Genomic DNA, 7,083 nt, shown 5'->3' on the forward strand with positions numbered 1-7,083 from the left:
TATCCCCGATCTAGACTTGGATCTACCTTTCCTTGATTTACTGCGATATCCTGAGCTCTTTCCTCTTTCCATTTTTCTTCATCTAGACTCTGCACTCAAAGCATTTCCCGATGTCTCACCGGAGCTTTTTCGTCGCATTTCCTCGCTAAGGATAGCACCGAAAACATCATCAAACCTTAAAGTACTAGATCCAGAAATGGAGTTACTAATGACCATTACCAAACCATTCCAAATTTCTGGTAATGAGCACAAGAATAACAGCGCTCTAACTTCATCATCAAATTTTACCCCTACAGAACTTAACTGACTTGTAAATGTATTAAAATCATTTAAATGGTCTGCAACAGATCCACCTTCCGACATCTTCATATTAAATAATCATTTCATAATAAATACCTTGTTTGAGGCCGAGGGATTTTCATATAGTTTCGACAGCGTCTGAATCAAACCCTCTGTCGTGGTTTCCTTCGAAATGTTGAAGGCGACTGACACAGAAAGGCACAACCGTATTGTTCCAAGTGCCTTTCTATCGAGAAGGTTCCATTCTTCGTCTGTCATACCCGTCGGCATATTTGATTTTCTGCCCAATGGTAGGTATAGATCTTTCTGATACAGATAATCTTCCATCTGCATCTTCCACAGCGAGAAGTTTTTGCCGTTAAATTTCTTGACCCTAAACTTACCATCTTCCGCCATTGCTCCCACTCGAACCAGGAACCCTTCTTTCCTGTGAGTTTATCAGCCAAATAGACCTTCGGCTCTGATACCAGTTGTTAGAAAATTATATATTACGGAGCAATGGAACACATAAAATATTGCAGAAATATAAACACAGAAAACGCACAAAACAAGAGAGACACAAATATACGTGGTTCACCCAGTTTGGGCTACGTCCACCCTGAACAGCCAGTCCTTCCTTTCTATTATCCAGCAAAATGAAGAGACACAACCTACAGCAAATCTGCTGTAATATCCTCTGTTTTCTCTCACAGTCTCACCTCTCTGTTTCTCGCTCACTGAATACACATCTATCACATAGCCTCAAATACAATACCCTCATACAAAGAGAGGGGTTGCCTTCTAGGGCAAAAAACCCTAAACTAAACATAAGTTCTACCGTCAGATCATCCACCTAATGAACGGCCCAGATTGACTAGAAATTACTATACTTTTACAAGGCAATTTTACAGTTGTTTTTAGCTTCGGGGGCACTGCCCCCGAAACCCCCCGCCAGGGGAGGATCCCAAAGGTCGTAGCCGCCCCCCCCGGACCCCCCCTGCAGCGAATATTTTACGATTTCGAACTGGGGTCCTATGTGGCGATACCTTTGAATATAGAAGATAATGAGGCTCCACACCCAACACCTATATGAATGGCTAGCTACAGGCAACAAATGAACTTACTGACTATACTGGCAGATGCATATATAATCACACATATAAATGGCTAGCCATAGGAAGTAGAGAAGCTTGCAAATCTAATGTATCAAAATAGAGATAAGATGATAGTTATCTGGCCTTAAACACACAAAAAACTTGAACAAATTGTTCAAGTGCAAGCATAGAACAAGAGAGAAATGGACATTAAACATGTAACAACAAAAGAAGCTTGTATTACTAAAAATGAAGATGAGAAGCTTGAGTAGCAAAGTCTCATGAGTCTCTAGAAGTTGAACCCCTATTACATCTTACTAACAGCCATTTATAGCCTGTCTACAATGCTCCTGAGCTCTCTAGAAGGCTCCGAGTCTTAGTCTTCCTAATCTGTTCTCTAACTGTTTGATTCCCCCTACCGATAAGCATGGCTTGGTGGTTTTCCTCTTCTGACAAGGGAATAACTGCATCCAGATATTTTGGGTAGTGGCTGCGCTGTCTGGGAGCTCTACCATGCCAGAAACGCCCCACAATCATTCTGTTTGTTTGCTGGGTTGTGTTGTCGATCTCCATGATTGCTTCTCGGCCTTTGTCTCCTGGCAGTTATTTCCCGGCCTTTGATTATGTGATAGAATGGGTCTTTCGGGCCTCTGTTATCCTTTAAATGCAATACGGGAACTGTTTTCTGGTATAACAGAGAAATGATGCGACCGTGAGAAATCCTGCCCTTCTCTGTTCTTTCGAGCTTTAACAGTCCTGAAAAATGGTTAATTCCTCCATCGGGTCTGCCCTTGGGTCGTTGTCACATGTCGCAATTGGTAACTGATTGCTCCACCCTTCGGGTGTATGATACAGGTCAAAGGCATAAGGACTGTATGGCGGACGCATGAGCAGGCCGGGGATTACACATCAGCCGTTGGATCAAGTGAACAGACGGCAAAGATCTCTTGGCGGGAGAAATCGGGCGGAAGTGGTAAGCGGAGTTGATCACACTGCTTTTGGGAGGAGAGTGGTAAACGTACAATGGCCAGTGATTCCATTTAGGTGATGACACATGGCAGAAAAGAGAGGGGAAAACTACTTCGCGAGTTATCGCGCGGGCGGCTTACGAGAGTGGGAGGAGCAATCACCGGTTGCTTGAATGGATGGATGGCGGAGATCTGTTTGCAGTGGAATGTGAGAGTGAATTGGGTGTGGGCTGTTGTATATTGGCGGAACTGATCCAACGGTGGAGGAGCGATCGCAATATTGCATCGGCGGAAGTCAGGGGAGACCGATCACCGATAGCGATTTAAGGCCTAGACCCGATACACCACTGTAAAATGAATTATTGCAATATCGCATCCGAGGGGCAATCGACAATCGGCCATCGGCGATTATCAAAGACATGGATTATGAAAGACCCATTGAAAGCTCCGATGGCGATGAGGAATGAAAGCGCCGAGGTTATATGGTAGGGTCTTATGGAAGGCTTGCGCTTCGTGCTTAAGGATTGGGGGCTAAAACAGGGGCTTTGTTGGGTTTCGGAGGGTTCAAACGGGGAACGGAGAGGTTTTAGGAGGAAAAAAAAGAGATAGTGGGGCTATGGAGTATAGGGAAAATGAAGCATAAGGGAAGAACAAACTGTTGCGATCTGCCCTTCTGAGCGTAAACACACGACCAAGTTGGTATTTGGTCCTCCAAACGCTGGAGTATGTAGCAGAGATAACATGTGGCACATACTTATTGAAGTGGAAGACAATAAAGAAGGAGCATAAAAGAGTTAGAAACAAAATATTGAGGAAGAATCCAATGATATGGACATCACCAACAATCAAAGTTCACTTAGAGGTGGGCAGGTATCTTTAGAGAATAGGGGTGAAGATGGTGAAGTGCCAAGGAGATCTACTCGACAGATTCATCTACCTGAAAGGTATAAGGACTATGCCTTGATGAGTAGTGTTTTGAATGTCATAGAGCCCATGAGTTTTAATGAAGTTAATGAACATGAAGACTGGAGAAAATAAATGAAAGAATAATATGAATCTATAATTAAAAGAGCCCATACTATGTAAATGGTTACACAAATTCAAGTTTAAATAAGATGGTAGTATAGATAAATATAAAGCCAGATTGGTTGGAAAAGGGTACTTACAAAAACATGGCATTGATTATGCAGAAACATTTGCACCTGTAGCTGAACCAAATAATATTATATTGTTAATTGCATTAAATACAAAGTACCATTGGAGTTTTCACCAATTATATGTAAAATATGCTTTTCTGAATGGTTATTTAAAGGAGGAAGTGTATTTGACACAATTTGAAGGGTTTGTGAAAAGGGGTAGGAAAATTTAATTTGCAGATTATAGAAAGCTTTCTATGGGCTGAAGCAGGAACTTAAGTCATGGTATGAAAATATAGATTCCTTCTTTCTTCAACAGGGTTTTATGATAAGCCAATGTGATCCGAATTTGTATACCAAGTTTGATGCAAAGGGGCATGTTGTAGTGATTTCCTTGCATGTTGATGATTCAATTATTACAAGAAATTCAATTAAACTAATTAATGGAAATAAGGTGCAGTTATCACAATTATTCGAAATGAAAGATATTGGTGAATTACATTACTATTTAGGTCTTAAAGTGTGGAGAAATGTTGGTTAGACTTTTGTCTCTGAGAGTAAGTATGTCTGAGAATTTCTTAAAAAGTTGAAGATGGATCAGTGCAAAGTTTCTTTTGTTCCAATGAAACAAGATGTGAAACTTCACTTTGATGATGGTTTAAAGGAGGTTTATAGTACAATATATAGACAGTAAGTGTGAATCTTATACTATCTTACTACAACCAGATATAATTTAGCATACTTTGTTAGTGTGTTAAGTAATTTTTTGGCGAGACCTCTAGAAATCCATTAGAGAGAAGTGAAAGATGTACTCAGGTATATTAAAGGAAGAATTGATTTTGGTCTTAAGTATATTGATTCATTTAATGTTGAACTAATAGGTTACTTAGATTCAGATTGGGCTAGTAATCCAGATGATAGGAGATATATTACAAGTTATTCTTTTAGCATTAGAACCGAGATTTTTTTGTGGAGTAACAAGAAGCAACCAACTATATCATTGTCATCTATAGAGGTAGAATATAAATCTTTGTGTGCAACAACCCGTGAAGTTGTTTGGTTGAGGAGAGTTCTTTAAGATGTTGGAGAAAAACAAAAGAAGGCTACAATGATCAAATGTGGCAACCGGAGCTCGACCAAGATGGAAAGAAATCCAATTTATCATACAAGAACAAAGCATATTGATGCTCAGTTTCATTTTTTTAGAGAGAAGATACAGTCTAAACAATTTTTTCTTGAATATTGTAATACTTATGATAATATTGCTGATATTTTCACTAAACCGCTTAGGAAGATGAAATTTGAGTTGTTTAGGGAGATTTTAGATATGAAAATAAATCCTTTCTCCATTAAGGAGGAAACTTGAAAATAATGGTGAAAATATTTGTTAGTTTATTTCGACTTTTTTTGTATCTAGGACTTAGATGCTATTCTTTGGCATTTGTTTTGATCTCCCCATTATAATGTATCTTTATATGTTGTATTTATTGTTTGATTAATCAATGAAAAGCAGCACCATGGCAACCTCAGGGGCTCCGCACCTGAGTGTTGTGTCATTCATCTATTATTTTGTCTTATTTAATTTCAAATCATATTGTTACTTTATAGTCCCCTTCTCTGTTTAGATTTGTAAAAGTCAAGGGGGGTTTCTTATTCAAAAGTAAGATCACCAAACATGTAAGTTTGGGTGATCTCAATGACTTGGAGTGAAGACATCAAAGTTACAAAGGAATTTATACCTGAAAGCACACACTGAAAATATTATATTTAATGCATATTTACTATAATATTTAATTAATTTAAAGATAAATATCTTATAGAGTTGAGTATTTACTAAATTTATAATATTTCATTTGTAGTAGGAGAATATTATAGAATCTATAAAGAAAGCAAAAGCCTTCACTGTTATATAATATTAGTGAAAACATATAAATTAAATGTCTGGTAAACACAAATAGGCATCAACATATAAGAAGTATTAAAACACTCATTATACACCTCACATGATTAAAATTTTAAAAAATCATAAAAACTAACTTTATTTTAAATTTGTTATTATTAATAATAAATAAATAAAAATTAATATACAAGTTAAAGATATATTCTTTTAAAAAATATGGCAATGAAAAAATATTTATGTTTCATCAAATCTTTCTTAGGAGGCAGAATTATACAACCATTACAAATTTTCATTCATGCCCAAACTAGTTGGTAGCACTATACTACACAAAACTGTAACATGTAAACTAAAATTGCTCCCTGGAATGAGCACAAGGTCATTACACAAAGGTACTAATGCTAACTTTAATTTTTCCAAAAGGTAAAACAATAAATAAACATTTACATAATAGAGACACACAAATTATTTAGCCCCTTCATCTAGGGATAAATCCTGAAATTGGGCAAATGTCATTATCCACTTGATATTTAAGACACTTGTAGCAATGAGCACATTTACCACCAGAGCTCACTGCTTCCTAATTGACCTTGAGGTTAAAATCCTCCAACACCCCTTTTACTTTAGCATACTTGTCTTCCATGCTAATTACCCTCACTTGTAACTCAGTATTGGATTTTGATGTTGTGGTGGAGGAAATGGCATTAAGTTCTTGGTTTTTCATTATTTGATTTATATTCATTCATGGAGGTGATGATCTCCTTGAGACCTTGAAAGATGGTGCCACGAAACATCTTGCATGCAATCCAAAATGAGCCCACACAACCTACTACTCGAAGAAGACCCCTCCATGGCTAGACAAGGGTGCCACCCCTAGTCTTTGCCAAATCAAGGAGGGACTACTTGTTAACTATGGAGGGTATATGTGGAGGGTATACATGTTAATGGATATTTACCTACACTTTACAATGGAGATTTTTAATCTGTAAATAGGCTTTGTTATAGTACCATGTGCCAATAGAATGGATTATCAATACCACATGTCCAAAAAACCATAATTCATTTCATGTGACACTTGTTGATATGACTTTTTTTTAATTAAACAATTTAATTAAAAGGAAAAAAATGTCATAACTACTTCGGAGATAAAACTCAACCTTCTATTTATGTACACTACTATGAATATTCTAGAATACGCTATGGAGGTGAAATCTCTACCATCCACCTAGTAATTATTGATAAGTAAATTAAAATTCTAGAAATAATATTACAAAATAAAGATCCCTATCAACATAAATAAGAAAAAATATTTTTCATATATACAAATATAAAAATGTAAAATATTTTTATCCAAAATTTGTATACCCTTTAATTAGTTTCCCATATAAATGGTTAAGTTTAACTTTTTGGGATGGTTTAGAAGCCTTTCCATTAAAAAGAGGATAAAGGGCATTTTTGTACGGTCACTCTAATATGGATGTATTGCATTTTTATGGTGAGAATAAATCTCCTTTTAAAGTAGAGGATCACGATAAGAAGCGAAATAGATATGTAATTGGTTTTTTCGAAAAGACAGATGAATATTTCCCAAAAAAAAATAAAAACACTATTTACATAAACATTCCTCTCTTCTTTAAAAAAAATGAAGGAAATTTTCACAAAAAAAACTAAAAATATAAGAAAAATGTTCATAATAAAATAAAGAAATA

This window comes from Pinus tabuliformis, chromosome J (assembly GCF_031772625.1).
Source record: "Pinus tabuliformis cultivar Carrire ecotype Pingquan chromosome J, CPIR1, whole genome shotgun sequence".
Taxonomy (NCBI): Eukaryota; Viridiplantae; Streptophyta; class Pinopsida; order Pinales; family Pinaceae; genus Pinus; species Pinus tabuliformis.